This window comes from Fundulus heteroclitus, chromosome 3, assembly GCF_011125445.2.
Source record: "Fundulus heteroclitus isolate FHET01 chromosome 3, MU-UCD_Fhet_4.1, whole genome shotgun sequence".
NCBI classification, from domain to species: domain Eukaryota; kingdom Metazoa; phylum Chordata; class Actinopteri; order Cyprinodontiformes; family Fundulidae; genus Fundulus; species Fundulus heteroclitus.
In genome coordinates, this window is record NC_046363.1 from 15,003,560 (window position 1) to 15,023,944 (window position 20,385).

General features: G+C 37.3%; 1 long non-coding RNA gene across 1 annotated transcript; it reads left to right on the forward strand.

Moving 5' to 3' along the window:
- The first annotated feature begins 3,033 nt into the window (after positions 1-3,033).
- Positions 3,034-18,359, forward strand: LOC110368655. The gene is made up of 3 exons (XR_004927995.1): positions 3,034-3,116; positions 12,730-12,812; positions 16,032-18,359. It is a non-coding gene; the product is annotated as an uncharacterized LOC110368655 (long non-coding RNA).
- Positions 18,360-20,385: the final 2,026 nt, after the last annotated feature.

Consider the following 20,385-nt stretch of genomic DNA (forward strand, 5'->3'; position numbering starts at 1 on the left):
TTTTTTAATGTAATACATGTGAATGTGTGTGTAACTAATAAAGTACATTTCTATGTGTGAACTAATATCTATCGGAGGGATTTTATGTAAACAAAATACTTTACATCTATCTGATGCTGGTCTGGCCTCATCTGTAGAATCTGGTCCAAAGACTGTCACAATCCCCAGGCCTTTGATCAGTTTTAGGTTCCTCATGCAGTTCTGTTTTCCTCCCTGTCTCCTGCCACCTGATTGTTCTCTCTCTCCTTCAGCTCAATCACTGGTATCCTTGCCACATGTGCCGATTACATTCACCTGCTGTTCCTTCTGTCTTCTTTTAATCCTCTCAGTACTAAAAAGTGCATCATAAATAAACTTGCCTTGCCTTCTCCCCTGTTTAAACTGCCAACTTCCTCCCACACCGTGTCAGGTCCTCCTTTATGCTACCCCTGGTTTGATTTACTCCTTGTATTTTCCTGGTCCTTGTCATTACCTGCCCAGTCTGTAAGCCCTGGCATTTTGTTCTTTAACAAATCATCATTCACTTTACCATGCAGTTCCCAGGTTCTTATCTGCACCTCGGTCCAGCTACTCACCAAACATGACAAAGAGTTTGCCCCCCCAACTCTGGACCGTCTTAGTTTATGGTTTTACACTACACATGAGTTTCTTAAACTGATACCAAACCACCGAAGGATGGAAGCTCATTTCTTTAGTTTTGTGACATGATAATGTGTGTGAGCACATATTTAGTTATCTGAAGTCACAATTTATTTAGAACTGAAGCTCTGAGAAAAAACACACCCCTCCTTACCATTTTCTCCTACAAATACCTGCTTCAAACTATGCTAATAACTCTAACTTGTCTGTGAAAAGTTATTTTGTTTTAAGTATACTTAAACAAAATAACTATAGTTTTTTACAACTCACCTTGAACTCACCCAATCACCTTGGAGACTTCTGCTCCTTTGCTCCAACCGGATTTGATGGGAGCAATCCCAGATTGGTAATGTGCACAGCGGAGATTGCTACACTTTATCAATTTGGCTGGCCAGGTTCAGAAAATGTGACTTGCTTCAATATTACTTATTAGTGTGAGTGTTCTGGTATAAACTAAACTTTACCTTGTTTGAAGTTGTTACAGGGCAAAGAAACTGTTAATTTGACATATGTTCCCAGTATTTGTAACAGCCTGTGGTAATTTTGAACATGACTGAGATTAAAAGTCCTAAATACAGATAAATAACCATCAAACTCCAAAGACGTGTGAAAATCTGTTTTTACTTTTTTTTTTAGCTGTCAACCTGCATACTGCAAACTCTGGCATATGGTTGTACATGTGGGGTGTTAAATATTATGAGATTACATATGCTGGAGCTGCAGAACGCAGTTACTGGGAAACAACAGATATACCGAGGATGTCACAGATGTGTCATGCATAAACAAATGGACAGTTATCTTGGGGCAGCATGGATGCCATTTCGCAGTTTAACAGTGACACATATGACAAAGACAGAGGGATCGATGACTCCTGCGAAGGCATGTCCTTGCTGATCCATATAAGTTTATGTAAACCGAGAGTTTGACACTCTCACTTCTTGATTTTACCTTTCCTGCATCGTGTTAATGTATGACAGTCCAGTGCTAAAACTGTATCATTCCTCTGGCTTGTTAGATTAAAAGTGTTAAAGTATATTTAGTCGTTTCTCACTAAATAAGCAACAATAAAATATGGCCGCTTCTCCATGGTAAAGAACTGGGAGGACCACAGCTGGATGCAGTTAAATCTTCAAAGGGGGGATAGGGTTAATTACTAGTTATAATTAGTGTTTTTGATATTTTGAAACCCATGCATACCTAGAAAATTGGAAAGAAGGAGCAGATTTGATTCTCTGGTCTTGTTATTGTCATTAATTGGGAAATTGGGACTCTTCCATGTCACCAATGTACATCTGTTGTCACATAAATTGTAGACTGTAGCCAATGGAGACAAGATCGAATACTATAGAAATGTAGTTTCCATGAGTAGAGCTGTTGCTACTGGTGTAGAGTGGTAAGGGCTCTTGTTTGGATTTAATCAATGAGCCTACTCAATGCCGCAGCCTTGCAGTAACTCCAATCATCTTATTGGGAACTTAATCACCTGAGCCATTTGCAATTCAGTGGAAGAAGGAAGGAGGGTGATGTCACTGCTTCATTGGTTACAGTAAGCGCTTGGGAAGGGTGCCAGGGAAAATAATCGCAGATGATTTACCTCAGCCACGAACCTTATTTACTTTGGGTGTAAACTAAAAAGAGATTTTATCTATGATACACAAAGACCAAAGAAAATATTGCAAACAGACATATTTGGCTAGAAATATGTTGTACACAAAGAAAGATGGATGAGAAAGTAAACATATATGTATACATTCACCAGGCACTTTGTCGTGTTTTGTATACCTTCCAGGTTGGGCCCCCATTTCCTTCTGAATTTACTTAACGTTCGGTGACATAGGTTCAACACGGTGCCTGCAAAATCCTCCAGAGATTTGGACCATATTGGCATAAGAGCAACATGCTATGGAATTTAAATAAGGCTCTGTTGGTATTAAAGAGTCCAAACTATGCAAAGAAAACCTCCTCACATGAATATGTCACCATCAAAAGCCTGAACTAATTGATACAAGACAGGACTCATACATCTTTTCACGTTAAATGCCGAATTCTGACCCTACTATCTGATTATCACACACTCTTTGTACAAGACAGCATGTTTGTAATATGTTATTGCCCGATTTTGGTGAGTCTTTGGGAATTGTAACTTCATCTCCTCTTCATAGCTAACCGAGACGGCATCCTGGGCAGTTCCTTGCTGCTGTAGCCCATCTGCATAAAGGTTTGAAGCGACATTAGCTGTAACAAGTGGTTGCTTGAGTTACTGATGCCTATCATTTTTAACCAGTCTGTTCTCTGACCTCTGACAACAGCAAGGTATTTGCATCCAAACCACTGCTGCTCATAGGATATTTTCTTGTTTTCAGATCCTTTTCAGTGAACCTGACAGATGGTTGTATACGAACGTCTCAGCAAAATGGCAGTTTCTGAAATACTCGTACCAATCTGCATGACAGCAACATATAAGTAAAGAAGTCAAGGTAGGAGTCGTAATACACAACAATCACAACATTTCTGTGTATGTCCATCTATTGATTTAGTTCTCAACAACATTTTTTAAAAATTAAAACAAAGCGTGCTTTCTTAAGACATTACTCTTTGATAAAACTATGAACAGTGAAAAATATTTGTTACAAAGGCTCAAATATTGTGTCACAGTGGTAAAGGGGTTTATGTCACAGCTGTTTGCACCCAGTGCTCATGGGTTCACACCCTGCTTAAGGCAATCTGTAGTGACCTCCTGTGACCTCAGGAAAATATTTGCAATGGTGGCCCCAGATTACCAAGGTCTGCTTCTTGGTGTTGGAGGACCAGAACATTTGATGTTAGGTGGTCTACTGTGGAAAGTGGGTTCATAAACATATTGAGAATGTGACCACACTGATTCCAGACATCCTGGGGACATGGGCCATAGAATTTTATACCCCAGATGCTGACAAGCTCCTTGCCTTACCTGCTCACTTTATGCCATGGGGTGCTGACTATATCTCTAATCCAGACAGAAATTGGCACAGACATACAAACTCATGCTAAGGAATCCAAGCAACATTTTGCGACTGCCTCGTCCATCGTGCCACTGGAAGATTGTGCTCTGCTCCTCTGAAGGCGTTATGGGCTGTTATCAGCAAGACCATTCCATGGATGGCTGCCCTAATTGAGAATAATGAGGGTCACATTGAACATATGGTCGCTGTTGTGTCCCCTATCCCCCCTTCTTCTCTCCTTCTCTCTCTATCTTTCTATCTTTCCCCAACTTGCCCAGACAAAAGCTTCAGTCAAACTTTGCCTCAGCAAAGATAACGATCTGTGTGGCCTGTAGAATATGGAAAGCACACTGTGAATCTTATTTCTCAATTTCCACAAACAGTGAGAAGAGCAGTGAACAAATGCTCACCTTACCCTGATAAATAGTGATTGTTGGAAATACTGGCCCAAGTATTGTGTTTTTATTAATTGTTCTTTGTTGTAAACCAACAAATACAGATTTCTGTTCTATCGTTACCACGGTCCCTGCTGTCAGTGAGGATTTCAGAATGGAGGAGAAAGCAGATTTAAGCATCATAAAACCCGTGGCCGGTCAGTTGCCTGTCTGCTCATTGTTTTCAAACTTGCATGTGTACAATTTAAGATAAAATACTAGATGCTGTTCAACCAAACTTTAAAATGTCTTCATTGCATTTTTGTAGTTTCTACATGGCAGATTGTGTAAAAGCGTGTTTCTACATTATCATAATACGCATGCCATCTACACTGCCTGTAACACTGGACTGATGTATTGCACTCAAATTATCTCCAGGCCTTTGTTCATTTGAAGTAATTCTCATCTATAGAACATTAATTTTAATATGTAAATTTACCATTTAATATGTAAAACATAGTAAATAAATAATAGCTTCTGTGAATTATTTTGGAAACAATTAATACAGCATGGATTTAAATATGCATATACGTTCCAAGAAAAATAACCTGTAATTACTGTACCCAGTCGATTACCCATTTACTGGAATAATTATCTGTATACTGACAACCTTACTTCCCAAATCTGTATACAGCTTCTCACATCTCAGTTCTTTAGGTTGTAGATCTAGATCAATTCTCTGATTCCTGTCTGAATCACAGACTATAGTCCCCAGCTCTGGTTCAATGTGAGTCATATTGAATGTCAGCTGGAGTCAGCAACTAAGTTTACTATTCTCAAAGCAGTTACCTGATCTGGTTATATTACTTTATAAAACTTGGTGGGCTGACACCATCATGTCATGACTTTGGTCATTTGATATGTTTCCACAGGATATAGTCTTTATATGTAGTTAAAACAGGTCCATCTTCACTCTACATGGAATGGTTTATGCCCACCTGTTGCATCAGAATGGTCTAATATTTAGAAAAAAAACAAATACTGATAAAAGCAAATTAAAATGGCTCTTGATCTTGGTACGGTGTCTATCATTTTCTTACTTAACTAAGAGCTCATTCACTACTTCATAACTGCAAGAACCTCTTGAAATATAACATTTTCCATGGAGTTATCAATGCTCCTTTTAATTTGTTGGTGAATAAATTGATTTGATAATAAAAAAAAAAGGTTAAGGATTGTCAAAACAATAGACTTTTACATAAAATTCACCGAACACCATGAAATAATAAGATTAATATTTGCTGATGCTCTGAATTGGTCTGCTTGTTTATGTAACACATCTTAGTTTGCAATGTCATTCCCAGGAAATTCCCTTTGCATGAAATACTGTTCGTCTCTATTTACATAGGAAACATTCTGATTGGATTTAGATGAGCTAGTAAAGATACTTTATGAGTCCTGCTGCCAAACTGTGAATTGATTTGCTGGCATCTCAGTTTCTTGTGTAATTACCTTAGCAGATTGGATTTATGACTATCATTGACCCGGTTGTATTGTCACTCCGCTGCACAGCCCCTGGATGCACACCGGTCTCTGGTTTCATGTAGAGACAGGTGTAGTCTCAGCCTCTGTTGATATGTGGAACACATGTGTGTGCAATAGACACACAGAGTACTGAAATTCAAGTATATAGCCCCAGCACTGACATGCACTATATGTACAGCATATGTGTGTATAAAATACAAAAAAATGAACTTCCAAGATGATGGAAAATAAATCTTTCACTGCATGGTCACTCCTAATCTGTGGAGCATATGTATTTGATATAAACCAAACCCAAACATGTCATCAGTTATTTATATATATATTTTTTGTGGAAATGTATACATGGAGGCAAAGTGTTCAACTCAGGGGAATATGCAAATTCAGTTCCAGCGCTAAAGGTTGTAAAAAGCTAAACATTGCACCGCAATGTTAGTGAGAAATCTATTTGAGATTCTGTACTTTATTTTGTCATATCTCAGCAATAAACGGTGCTTTTATATAGACGTGGACAAATTTATTTGCGGCCTTGGTAACTGTGTAGAAAGCCTAAAAGTAAATGTGTCTTTTATAGCAGTGGCAAAACATTGCTCTAAAACAGATGGCCATTTTAAGTATGGTTGTTCAAAGGGAAAGAAAACTTTCATATAGAAAAATAGTATTTTAACAAAGTCAACCGTGCCATAATTACTTATTTCCATCAAAATAAATCTAACAGAAACTTTTCTCTTGTTTTAAATAGACCAGTTTCTTCAAACGTCTACTTAGTAAGCCATGACTTCCTCTGTCCCTCCTGTATAAATATGTTGTCTCACTGTGGCCTATTTCTTTTAGCCAGTAGGCTGGAAGAGGACCTATATTTATCTTTCCACTACTCCGTCAGGAGGATGGTTAAGGTGGGTCATTTTATTTTGTCATAGCTCACTGTTAAAGAAGTATAGCAAATATTGGCATCATGGGATCACATTGGCTCCACAAAAAAAAACAAAGAAAAAAACAACAACATTTAAATCTATCTACATGCCAACTAGTGTTTGGTTATGAAAATACTTTTCTCCCCAATGGAAATATTCAGATAATTATTGTGTGATAAACAGCAACCATGAGCCCCCAGGTATGGCTCATTTTGTTCTTTGACATCGCACATGTCGATCTCCAATGATCATAGGGCTGCTTTCACATCATGCAGCTGGGATAGTGATATCAATCACAGGGGTTTCACATAGTACTCAGCTCTGTGTTGTGATCCTCATGCAGGCTGTCCATACGCGTACAGTGCTTTAGATAAAACCAAAGTTCTTGTACGCCGTCCTTGGCGTGTTATAACCTGCACCAAGTCCTAGCAATCAACATCTTTCTCAGTTTAGACGAGACTTCAGGACGATACAATTTATCTGCCCCCACAGAGCGTACTGCTCTACTCCTGGTTTTGCTGTGTATTTTGTCACGGTCATTATGCAATTACCCTTTACAGTTTATCGTAATTACTGGTGTGTGACTTCCTCAGGAGGTGTAATACCAGTGGGTCAACTTTAACTCTTCGTTTTGTGCCAGAACCTTTCATCTTATAGCAAGGCGTGAAGAACACATGTGAATCATGGACGTAAAAGATGATCTAAAAGAGGCTAAAAATGTAACCACGTTACTGGTACTTTTACACCAACCCCATATGCTTAGGTATGATGAGACCAAGACTGATCTTTGTTGTGACAAACATTATGGGAGGTGGTAAGTCAACACAGAAAAATAATCTCCTTCTATGGTGATCTCAGTCCCAAGACATAAATAACAAAGACAATGTGTTGGGTGAACTGAAGAGAAGACAGTATGTCAACTCCCGGTAATCTAGAGAGATTAATCACAGAGGAATACTCAAACACCCCACAACATTTTAAAAGACAAGAGGAAGTGCTGTCCGATTAATAAAAAGAGGTTGTACAAAGTTGGTGGAAGGGTTGCTAATTATTGTGTAATCTCAAGGTAAGACATTCATAATTTTTTTTATATTTTTTTCCACCACTGAATAAAATTGCTGCTGTTTTATATTAATTTTTGAGATCACTGCAACCAAACGTCAGTTTATTATACCAGGGATGCCATTATATGTGTAATTGCTGTCGGTAATAAACATCTCAATCATTTTTTTGGGGTTCTGCAGTATTGCTTTTATATCTATGAAGAAAGTATAGGATGCAGGACTCAATATAAAATCATTATAAATACAAACCAACATCATAAAACATCTCTGTCACAAGGATAGATTCATCCCCTTAACCTGTAAAATATTGCTACTGTACATTAGGGCCGTATTGAAAAAATTCTGTCTTCATTTTTTTGGACCGTTGAAAATATAAATGTCCATACAGGCCCTCAAACCACTGCCTGAGCCAGACGTTGACATTTCTCCACTTTGGAAACACAATGAAATCTGAATATTGCCTCGAATGAGCAGCTGCCCGTGGGGAAATAATCCATGGTCCCCGAATAGTCCCTAATTGAATTGTCTTTTACTAAATAGAGTTTCCTCTAATGCATACTCTCATCAGAGAATATGACAGCCGGTGATGCTTCTCATATCTGCCTAAAAGAGCCCCCAGATCCAAGGACCTATTAACTGTATTACCCAACCCAATATGCCTGCCTAAACCCATTACCCTGAACCCTTTGTGTATTTTTGTCACTACATCTTTGCACAAAATCCGAATCAGCTTGTGATGGATGCTTAACAACACTACACTTTTATCACATATCCTGCTGACCTTCAACAAATTGCTTTGCAAGTTTGCCTCCAAGATGAATGTGACAGAGCTGCTTTCTTAAATGCGGGATCCGGGGTGAAGAGGGGGGTTATGTTTTAGTTTTTCCATGCTTGTAAGCCCCTAACCTTCACTTGAACCCACACCATCTGTCAAAGGCTGTTTCTTTGTGGTCCAAAATTCATTTCAGTCTCGTACTCTGGCTGCTGCAACCGGAGGATCGTGAAGACGCTTTGGCCAATTAGCCAAAGTTAAAAATAAACAAACGACCACCTACTCCCGAAGACAGAATGAAGGTTGTCCAAGTGAATTTTGACAAAGAACAGGTCGAATACCTGTGTTGTTGTTTCTGGATAAGGGCAGACACTTGTAAAAAGTTCATTAAAATGATAAATCTCTACTTGGTGCAAGACCTCTTCCCTCTGCTCCACTTTACCTTCACAGACGTTAGGAAGCTTCCAGGAGTGTAAATCACGTTGACCTGCAAACCCCGCTAACACTATGTTCCAAAGCATAATGTATTGCAATCTCTTACCAAGGTAAACAATAGTGTTTTATAAAAAAAAGGAGACTGTTTAATAAGTGTGAGTCATGTAATCTGTGATTTCTTCTTCACTAAAATACACAGCTGAGATCCAGATTCTTCTTATATGTTTTGGTTTTAAAACAGAACTCAGGTCATCCGTGAGTTACCATACACTAGGATGTATTGTGGTGCTCTATCTGATTACGTTATTCTGGATTCCAGATTAAGCATGGGAGAGTTTCTCGTGTCAAGGTATATCAAGGTACAGTTTGTAGCTGCTTTACTACTCTAAATTCAAGAAAGTTGAGAGACTTCTACAATGATCTGAGTTTTCTCCAGCTGAGTGGAGCCTAGAGTAATGCACCATCCCCATGCTTCTTACATGTTGCTGTGTGCTGCTGTTACGCTGGCTGAAAGAAGTCTCTAATAGGTTTTGCTTGATAACAAGATAATCCAATGTGGTTGTTTAGAAATAAATGCTTTCTCTTAAACACCCATCACTTTCATCACGGTAACACTGCTTTTAAACTACTGCGGGCATCCTTTGAGCAGCCTGTAACAGCAAACTGCAAGCCCGACTAATTAGTCAGCTGATACAACATAGCCTTTTCATGCCAGAGTTACTTGATAAAGCAAAAATAACAAGAATAATATACATAATAGCCAGAGCAATACATTAAAGAATGCTACTAATTATTAAGCCAGATGTTTACTGTTAGATTTTTCCTGTTTAATTCTCTTTGAATAAAATAACAATGAATAAATAAATGTACAATACAGATAACATTCTCATAACAGTAATGATGATTATGTTAGATTATTTTGCGGAGAAAGGTATATATGTTGCTCATTTGCTTTAAGGAAAAAAAAACATTTAGACCATGGTATACATTTTTTATTTTAAATCTTTGCATTAATACTGTGGTATCATGAAATGATGGCATCTTTTTTTCAAGGTTATATTGCTACGAAAATTTGAATATACTAGTGTTGATTGGACTTCGCAATCACTCACTCACTCCAATCAATCAATCAATCAATCAATCAATCAATCAATCAATCAATCAGCTTCATTTCTATAGCACACCGAAGTGCAGTACATTAAAACAAGAAAAGGTTAAAAAACAAGTTAAACACATACAAAACATACACACAAATCATCAAAAGCTAAAAACCAGGCAAGAGTATTTTGAAATGCCGTACAAGATCAGTGTATTAAAAGCGAGGAAATAAGTGTATTTTTACAAGAGATTTAAAAACAGGAAATGATGAGGCTTGTCCGATATAGTACTTTATTTATTAATTGTAAATCTTCTTTGACCCATGTCAATAAGCACTTAAAACATTCGATGAAAATCTGCTGAAAGCTGCTGTTGGTGTTTTTTTTTTTTTTTATAGCTGCTTAAACAACAACACTTCATCCATATAACAGCAGGTTTCTTGCAAATACTGCATTCCATGAGTATCTCCACCTTAGTTAGCTTTGGAGAGCTTTCCCCTCTTTTATCAGCGAGGACCTGTGTCTTATCATGACTAATGCTGAAAATTCCTCCCAGAGATAAGTAAAGGAGCTTAGGATTACCCTCTTGACTGAACATTGGAAAAGAGAGGAAGGGGATGGAGTGTGCGCCACATGTTTATCCACGTGTGTGTGTATGTGTGTATGTGCATATGCGTCTAAAGACAAGAGAGGAAGAGAACAGCGGAGAGAGTTCAGCTGGCTCTTTAGTATATTTTCTCAGTCTTGAGGCAACCTCACCATTAGTGTCAGACGCTCAGATTATCCGACCAACGGAACAGGGATAAGTGGATTGATGAGGTGCTTCCATAAACCCTGGCTGCTACAATGGAAACAGCCTCCACACTCCTGAAGCAGCCATTTTCCTAAAGGAAGGGCAAAAATAATGACCTACTTAACCAGACCGTTCACCGCATTTCTGTCATATTACAGCTGGCCTGTTTGTTTATCCAAGACAGATCTATATTTCACTTTTTTAATTAAATTATTCTGATGCAGACTAAAAGCCCTCGGCTTAATAACATGCCAATTACAATGAAGACCTACTTAGAATAAATATGAATATAATTCAGCAATTTATTGCTATAAATACAGGGAGAGGTCTGGGTCCCTTGACACCCATTGATTAATAATTGGTGGCACAGTCTTACGGGGCAATTACGGAGAGCAATTTTACATCTTCACTTAAAAGTTCCAAGGCAATTTGTCACATGGTCCTTACCTCCCTAGATCTAGATCAACAAGTAAATCGAATAGATATACTATGGCATAATGTATGCCCATGTTTAAGACATTGGACACTGTGATTGCAGAATTGATAGATCAGTATAGTCTAGTGGACCTGTTTGTTTGTGGCTGCCCTCATGATTACCTTGTGGCAATCTATTTCAGTGCACTCTGCTTGATGATGCCTGCATTTGCATTTCTTTGTCATTTGCATGGGTATGCTCTTAAAACCCATACAGTAATGAATGAATGCATACTCAATTTGTTAATGGAGCTGGCCTTTGCCACTTGTCTAAAACTAGTAACATATGTTTTGTAATCATATATTGATTTATTTTGCTTATACATAAGTTATTTTCTTTAAAAAAAGTTAAGGGTATACAGATGAATTGAATTAATGAGCTGTCTCCACCAGAACATACAATTAGATGATACTCAAAAGCGTAATGTATAGGTCACAGTCCACTATGGATGGATGGCTGTAAATCTGGATTTGACCATTTTTTTCCAATAATAAATAACTATTAAATAATGAGGTATGTAGTTAAATTATTAATAAGTCCGAATTGCAATTTATCGTGAGAAATCATGCCTTTAAGATTAGGGTAGCTTACCAAAAATAATGAGGTTGTCTACATTGGCTACAAGTACCTAACCTGACTCCGCCAGATGGATTTGCTCCGCATATCCATCTGGAAACCTTCCGTTGAAGTAATTTTGGGAAGGGGCGAAAATACTGGTTAGCTAATTGGCCTATGTTGGTGATAGACGGGCTAAATAAGCCAATCAGATCAACAAAGCATATGACGTGCTAACAGAGCGACGACGAAAACACAACCACAAGCCAAGCTACTCTTGCTGCTGCATGGTAAAGGCTCGTTAGCTCAGCAAAGAAATACTCTGTAATTCCGATAAAACTTGCTCGATAGCCACGCTAACGCTAGTTTCATCGGCTGAAGTCGCCATGTTCTTTAGTCTGAACTGTCGCGCTTCTCGTTGCGTCACACCTCAACCCGCCTCAAAGCCAACGCTGATTGGACGTTCGTTTGGTGAACGGCTCCAAATTTTCTTTCTTTCTGGCTACTCTCCGTAGCCAGACTGATCTGCGAGTGAAACCTTGAAAGCTCGCGAGATCAGGATGGTCTCACAAGGCTAACAAGTACCATGCCCTTATTTTTAATAATTATTTAATTTAATTTTTTTTTTTTTTTACATTTTGTCACATTACAAATAACTATAAATAAGTAATAACACACTTATACTAAGACATCATTTTATTGGAAATTATGTGATATTGTGAAGTGGAAGACAACAAATTCATGGATTTTGGAAGTTTACTCTGATACTCATGTGCAAAATCCAATGTAAGCAATTGCCATCAGAGGATACTTAACTATTAAATTGTTACCATCTGTTCAGTTTAATTTTAGCATAAATAAAGACGTTCTTTGAAGGCCTCATTAGTGAACAAACAGAATCATGATGATCCAGGAACACAGCAGACAGGCGAGGGAGAAATGTGTGGTGAAGTATAAAGCAGGACAAGGTTATAAAATAATATTCTAAGCTTTGAAGACCTTACAGATGACTGTTCCATCAGTCATCAAACAATGGACAAGTATGAAACCACTGTTGATCTACCAACATCATCCACCTCATTTGGCAGGCCAAGAAAGGAGATCATTAATAGCAGAGGCCACCAGAAGGCCCATGGAAACTCTGGAGGAGACGTGTAGAACTACGGCTCAGGTGGGAGAATCTATCAGCAAGACAACTCTTGCTCAGTCAATGCACTCTTCAGATTTGGCCTTCAGAGAGTGTCAAGAAGAAAGCTTGAAGAAGTCCCATTTGCAGTTTACCACAACCCATGTAGAGAGCAGGTGGAAGAACATATTGTTATTAAAAACCAAAATGAGTATTTGCGTCTTGTGTGTAAAATTCAATGCAAAAAGCATTGTGGTAGATGTTTTAGATCACACAACATTCACATGTTTTAGAATGACAGTCAAAGTTGAGGCCAAAACTTAATTGAGAGGCGGACGAAAATGCTTAAATTGACTTGACACCCTCTATTCAAACTCATTGAGCTGGATCTATTTTGCAGAAAAAAGACAAACAATAAAGGTTTAATGTCATTTAGTACAGACATATTTAAAAAAAATATATTAACTCAGAAGGACTGAATGCATACATATTTTCTACTGTCAAAAGTCAAAGTCAGCTTTATTGTCAATTCTGTAATACACTCTAAGACATATTCATAATTGAAATGTATCTCTTGGGTTCCCAACAACACAGTAAAAATTAATATACAGTAAAGTCTTAATATAAGATACACAATTGTCCTTTCAAGTCATAATTATGCACTCTGTGTTAGTCTATTACGTAAATCCCAATAAAATACACAAAACTTTGTGGTTGTAATGTGACTCTGTGTAAAATAGGTTCCTAAGCTACAAATACTTTTCTAATGCACTGTATAAAATTAGCTTATTCTCATTAAGAATCAAATGACTTCCGAATAAGACAGGTTTTATATTTTGGATTTTACTTGTAAGAAACCTTATTTAAGAGCAGCTGTCTTACCGTTTTGCGCAAGCACAATTACTGTACATCGCGTTCCGTTCCAAAAAAAAAAAAAAAGAATTATGCACGTACCAGTAAAGTTGCTGTACTCTGCTATATTAGAAAGCCTTTCACCGACTAGACCTCGAACTGTTAAATTGACTGTGCTTCCACTGGCAATGATTTAGGAAATTTATCTTTCATAAATAAAATTTAACCATTTGGAAAATATATGGTTGACTGCCTTACACAGTGAGCATCATAAATCCTGGAGTTAATCATTCCTCCACTACAGTCTGTAGTTTGTTTAAGACTCTCCTCATTCACAGCATGTTAAAGATAGCAGCAATAACAATTTTATTGGCTCAGTCGTTAACAGCTCCCTTGTCCTCGAGCCATGGAGGATGAAGTAGACAAACTGTGCAAAAACTACCAAAGTGCATATAAAAGTTAACCACTATTCTTCTATAAATAGTAAACTTCCCCATTTCCCTACATCGGTACTGCAGATGGAAACCTTTAAATGTGGGCAATTTATTCTCTATGGGTTAACAGCAAAATAAACAGCACTGCAAACCTCATTTTGTCTTAAATAAAACACCCTATATAAGGGAGGTTGGCCTTCATTATATGTGCCAAGTGAAGAGTTCATGACCAAATGAATGATCTAATCAGAGAAATGGGATTTATGGTAAACACCAGACAGTTTAAGGGAAGGTTTTAAATCAGCAGTGGGAAATTGCCTTTATAAATAAATGAAAGGAAGATGTCCCCTAAAAATTTAGGATGCAGAATGAACCAGAAGTATAAGACGCATCTGCATTAATAAGTTACTATCAATATTTCTTTTGCTTCTGCAGTCTAGTTTTGAAATAAATATATTATTAGTAGTAGATTGTTTTATTTATTATTTAAAAAGTAGTAGAAGAAGAAGAAGAATACCAATAACTTTTAATATGCTAATGTTAGTTTTGTGAAAAAATAATACCAATAAAAATCTTCCCGCACACAGAATAAAAGATCAAGACTCTCCACCTCTTCCTAAGCTCCAAGCCTACGAGCAGTAATGGCTCCCTCTGCTTGTTCCTCTGACCTTCCGTTTTGACCCACTAGGCTCAGCTGTTAAACCCAACACCCACCGGATATCACACAAATCCTTAACAACCTTCCCAAGGCCGTCATAAGAAAATCATCATGCACATAACCATAATTCTGATTGCATCATTTGGAGCTGTGTTGTGGTTTAGCAGGTGGAAGTGAGATGTTTGACCTTGTTTAAACCCATAAATCCAATCTAATCATCCATCATCGAGTCAATTATTTGTCATTTGTGTTATGATCAACTGCTTCAGGGCACGTGCTGTGTTTCTAGGATCCCCCAACAGTCATTCTCAGTTTTCTCTTTGGGGACTTTGCGGTTGTTGTCCTTAACCCGGTGAGCTAACTCGAAGAGACAATCTTTGTTTGCTTCGCTGTTCAGTCATACACGGGACCTAAAACAATACGGAAATGTTGAGATGCTTTAAGGTAAAAATATCACACCAGTCAAATCGTAATCTCAATTTCATCCCTACGATTCATCTTTAAATGTAAATAACAAAACTCAGTTCTAGTAGAGCAAGAAGTATCGATATATTTAGTCCCTAGTCAGTTTTACCATCAACACAAAGGACATTTTCCTTTTTTACATTATCTGTCAGGGACTAATTATGGTCTGTAGCCTGAACAGACTATTCACCCAGCATTCACTGCTGTGTTTCTTTAAGCAAAGAGGAAACTGTAAGATGTTTTAATTAACATTATAAAATATATTCAGATCACAGAGCATATGCTGAAAATTGTCTTAGTTCATTCACTCACTTGGTGCCAAAAATATAAAATTTTCAAAAAGCGTACGACTTTAATAACTATTTGAATTGTCCTGCTGAGCCTAAGCAGACCTTTGGTAACAACGCTGATAGGCCAGGCTGCTAACAAGTAAAATCACATACATTTGATAAATAGCTAACTTACTAGGTTACTAGCAGCTAACACATAGAATAGGTCATTGCGAGGATCCGACTAGTTTTCTGCTTCATGTATTGCTAACCGTTTTGTAACCAAGAATCAAAATAACACAGCTAAACAACTTTACATATTTTATGTAAATGCGTATAAAAAAAGGACTGATTTTTTTTTTTTTCTCTACCTCAATTAAATCTCATCCCAGCGTTTTTCACTGACATCTCAGTGAAGGGCTTTCATGCACATAGGTTGTGGGACGGTGGGAAACAAAGCATTAAGGAGAGAATATAAACTCAATTGTGGTAATGCTCAGGTGTACGGCAGGGTAAGTTATACAAATGCCAAAGCTGAGTTCAGTTATCGGCTTCTAATTCCTCTTTTATCTTTGTTCTTCCCCAGACTGCCTCTCAGCTTCCTGTCTGTCACAGTGAAGGGGCATAATGGGTCTGAGAAGATCAACCCATCTAAAGAGGGATTTGGACCCTCTCACCTCTGGAAAATCCAGGCTGGGGGAAGCTCCGGTCCTCATAAATGTGCAGAAGTGCACCTCTTTGAGAAGTGTTAATATTCCTTCCTGCTGTTGTCAGGAAGATCTCATCAAAATGTGAAAGAATGGAAAGTTTTATATTTATGATTTAAACACTGATTCAAACGAAAATGCCTATACAACAAACCATATACAGTATGCAGAGTCAACGATAAGCCTTGTTTAGGTAATATTGCATGGCGTCTTATTAGATTACTTTTAATGAGTGCAGTATTGAGTAGTTCGTCAATCTAATCAGACGGGTTATGATAAACTCTTTTAGAACAAAATTGGTTCTCTATTCTTTTTCAGCGCAGTAAAATCCATAAAGCCAATGGGAGAGCTAAGCCTTAAAAACATTACCAGAATCAGATTGAAGCCTAGAACCAACATGCAGAATGTAGTTATGTTATGAGGGATTGATCGGCGCGTGTAGTTTAAAATAATTAGCAATGATTTCTGGGTGCATAGATGTGTGTTTGGATTATTTCTCTGGCTAACATGGAGCTGTTAAGCTTTTATTTGCCATAGCTTGCGGTTTATAGTGTAAAGTGCACCCACACTGAATGTATTACCATTAATGGCAATCTAACAGAAATGACTAAAAATCCACAAATATGTTTTGATATATAGAAAGTGTATAATAGTGTATGTTTGATCTAATATGCGAATGCAGAACATACGCTGTTAAAAAAAAAAAAAAAAAAACAGCATCTCCTGTTTCATCCTATCTGCTCAGTATGGCACTCTGCTTTAGATGAAGGGTAAATATGTGTCATGTACTCATTAACTGAGCAAAACTTTGTTGTGCCACATGACTCATTCCACATAGTTCTGTCAAAAATCTACAAAAATCCAACCTAAGTGGGAATAGCACCCATGTCACACACGGGTATGTTTTTATTTGTGTGCTTATTTGATTAAAGCGGGTGGGGCTATGATACTGACAACCATTAATCACTATATACTAATTACCAGAAGGTTCTTTCATGTTTAACTCAAAGATGTTGGAAAATGAAGTCCCTTGTCATTTGCTTGGATTTTCAAGGCAAAGGACAAACAAACGCTAATAAGGCCTGTCCCTTTCAAAAAGAACGAGCTGTGTGTAAACACATTCCACAGATTCTATCTAAGCATAAATGTCTTTTGGTGTTAATTTACTGTATATATAAAAAGGTGATATTGCTAATTACTTTCATGCCGACCATGTCACATGAATTTAAATTAAACCTTTAAAAGTGCACAGTTTTGACATACAGTAGGTGGCACAAGTATTCAAACCCATTTAACCATCTACCACATAGGACAATCCAACCACAAAATTCATTGTATTCATTGGGATTTTACGTGACGGAAAGTATTGCATAATTTAAAATGGAAGAAAAAATACTGATTGGGTTATTTTAGTTTTTATACACATAAAAAATCTGGAAAAACGTGGTATGCATATGTATTCACCCATCTTAAAACCTATACTTCCAAACAATATAATGTGCCTACAACAACCTAAACAGTCGAAAGAAGATCATAAGGCCCCCACCTATTCTGATTGTCTAAGACCTGTGCGATACTGGGTAGAATTGATCAGCTTTATAAAATGTAGATGGTCTAAATATCAGCTTATGTGCCATCCTGACCAAAGTCTGTTTCTAACTTTTGGATGACTGGGGCTCAGTCCATGGTGTTGATTGTGACCTTTAGACTGGGTCTAAATTGTGGTTAATACTTGTATCGGTGCCTTCTGAGCAGTTGTTTAATCTGACTTATTTTCTTCTCTTTTATATAGTATTCCTGTCTTGTGTGCCATGGAAAACAAAAAAAAAAACAAATGCAAAGATTCCACCTGTGTGTAATTTAACCTAACACAATCTCATGCTGCACTGCTTGATTGAGCATGGAATAGGAGAAAATCTACCAAGACACAGAGATCGACTTAAACTAAAAGGCTCTGCATGGAGAGCATTACTCAGAAACACACCCAACAAGTTCATAGTAGGGTTGTCATGACACTAATATTTCAAACTAAATACCAATGCAAAAAATAATAATACTCAATAGTGCCATTTTTGATACTCCGACAAACATTTTTGAATGCACAGAGTTCAAAGTTAACTTTAACCTTCTTTATTACAGCAAAATCAATAAGTAGGAGACAACTGATCCCTCATTTAGATAAATAAATTATTTAAGCTTTGCTCCCTTGTTTGGCAACGCAGCAGATAATAAGTTTCAATATCCTTTATAGAAATATGTACCTTTGATTCAGCTATGCAATTAGGTTTGCTTTCATTTACCTATCAATTTCATGTTGAAACAAATAAAGGTTACTACTGAAGGACAAATACATGATCATTCTGTACTAAAATTAATTGTATTTCAAAGCAAACATGGATCTAATGCATACAAAACATGTTTTTATTGTGTAAAAAAAATATTGCGTCCACGCAAATATATTCAGAAGCAGCCAGGTACAATTTCTGGCTTTCTGATCATTTTGCATAATATTTTCTGTAGCAGGGTAGGTTGCAACCAGTTCCCACTTTTTTCTATAATTGTCAGGCTCACCATAACCGCCGTTATTATTAGCCATATTAGCCTCCAATAGCTTTACAACTAAATGGAGGAGTAATGTAGGAGGATGCACTAGTTTGTTTTGTTGCTGCAGTATTTATTAGGCAAGTGAGTTCTCAGCTGATTAACGTTTTCCTGCGTTGATACGTGCCAAAAAGCTGATCGGACGTGCATCTTATTGGGGAAGATAACACTGGCAGAAATCCGTCATTGAGCTGTCGTGTAGCTAATATTATCGTTAACTTGTGTCACCTGGGAGCTTTACTACTTTACTGTTGCAGATACAGGAGCTTTACTGACATTTTTAAGTTGCGCTCCAACATTAGTGTCGTAGCAGGGTCTCGTATGTTTTTTTGGATGTACTCAATGTTAGCAGTCTGTGACCAGAAATATGGGCAAATGTGAGAGAAGTATATATACATTTTGATGGAATTAATATTTTTTTTTGTAATGATTGTGTTGTGATTACAATAATATTGACAACACTAGTTCATAGTATCCATAGAGCAGTTGTAGAGATCAATAGCTCACGTGGGACAATTTTCTATTTGGACAAGTATTAGATAAATTTATAAATACTTTATAAATTTATAATAATTTATAAATCATTGAAATAGATTAATACTCTGCATTCTGTGATTTAGAGTTGTTACCAGTTTTTGTTGCTCTGTTTTGTGGTTCAGTCCTTATCGTTCTCCATCCAAGGCTGAGCCCCAACACTTGAATGGCTTAGATCAAAGGATATGCGTGTGCTAGTTTTGTTCACAGATGCTATTTACCTAATGTGACAGAACTGGAGCTGTTTTGTTTAGAAGCATGGGCAAAAATGTCTCTCAATCTGTACAGCTGATAGAGTCGCTTGCAAAAGACGTGAAACACGTATATGCAATGGAGGGGAGTTCTAAGTATTGGCTCAGAGGCTAAATATATATGCACACCACACTTTTTAGATTTTTACTTAGAAATATGTTAGAAATCATTAATCACTTTCTGTTATATGCACAATTTTTGTTGCTCTGTCCCATAAAACCCTGATGAAATAGGTTTGAGTTTATGGTTGAGACAAAATGTGAAAAATTTAAGGGATGTAAATATTTTTACGAGGCACTGACAACATAGCCGACACTGTAACGTACACCAGTGACAGAGGTCGACATATATCTAAATAAATATGATCTCCCTGTGTTTGATGCAATCAGCTGGGGAAATGCGTTTATGAAATAAGCTCTGATTTGTTGGATGCATTTGGCAGATAGCCAACGGCACTAAAGCAACATAAGCAAGAGTTGTAACGTTGTTTACAGGGGCCCAATTGGATAAAAAATGACAAACCACGCTGTCCGATTCTAAAAATTACACTGAGCATTACTGGTTAGATTGCTTTTATTCTTTGCCGGAGTTCCTTTTTTGTAGTTGGGACATTCTGTGGGATTAATGGACACAGCCAAGTGCTTGTTGATGGCCCAAAGCATTTTCAGTTCTGTTGATAATTTAAGGCAAAAGAAAAAAAAAAATGTTGTTGGGCGAGGGTATTACACTAGAATTAGTGGCACTAATGCAGTATGTTGGTGAGGTTAGGAAAATTATCCACAAATTGCCCATGTCATGATTTCAGGTCTCTCTCCTGCCAAAGTTGATACAAAAGCTCTTTCTTTC